Consider the following 922-nt stretch of genomic DNA (forward strand, 5'->3'; position numbering starts at 1 on the left):
GCTTAAACTCAGGAGGCGGAGGTTGCAGTGAGCGGAAATCAAGCCACTGCACTCCAGCCTGGGCAACAGAGCAAGACTCTGTCTCAAAAAAAAAAAAAAAAAATTCTTCTGTCTCAGACCCAGAGTAGCTGGGACTACAGGTCACACCACTGTGCCCGACTGTCTTCCCAGCCTTTTATCCACTTCTTAGAGTTTTCTGGCTCATAGCTGGTACACAATAAATGCTGGGAAAAGCCTCATAACTTAGCAGTGACACACACAGTTCTGGGTTTGAAACCTGTTTGGATCTTACTAATCGTGGGACCTTAGGGGAATCGCTTAACTTCTGTAAAAGGGGCCAGTATATTATGCCCACCTCCTTGGGTTGTTGCAAATAACAAATAATGATGTGTGAAAGATTTAACAAGGTCCCTAAGAAAAGTACATGTAGAATTGCCATATGAGTTGGGCGCATAAACTTACAATTGCCATACGGGCCAGGCGTGGTGGCTCATGCCTGTAATCCCAACATTTTGAGAGGCTGAGGTGGGTGGATTGCTTGGGCCCAGGAGTTCGAGAACAGCCTGGCAACATAGTGAAACCCCGCCTCTACAAAAAATACAAAAATTTAAAAAACAAAACAAAACAAAAAAACAAAACAAAAAAACAAAAAATACAAAAATTAGTGAGGTGTCCTGGTGCGTGCCTGTGGTTCCAGCTACTTGGGAGGCTGAGGTGGGAGGATGGCTTGAGCCTGGGAGGCGGAGGTTGCAGTGAGCCGAGATCATGCCACTGCACTCCAGCCTGGGTGACAGAGGGAGACCCCGTCTTAAAAAAAAAAAAAGTCCTTGATCAAGAGGGCTTCGGGTGTCCCCATCTGTGGAGTGAGGGGACGGGTTAGGTGAATTCTGGGGGCGCTTCCACCTCACATTATGAAAGGTCC

The sequence above is a fragment of the Colobus angolensis genome, unplaced genomic scaffold, assembly GCF_000951035.1.
Source record: "Colobus angolensis palliatus isolate OR3802 unplaced genomic scaffold, Cang.pa_1.0 Scaffold39, whole genome shotgun sequence".
In the NCBI taxonomy this organism is placed as follows: Eukaryota; Metazoa; Chordata; class Mammalia; order Primates; family Cercopithecidae; genus Colobus; species Colobus angolensis.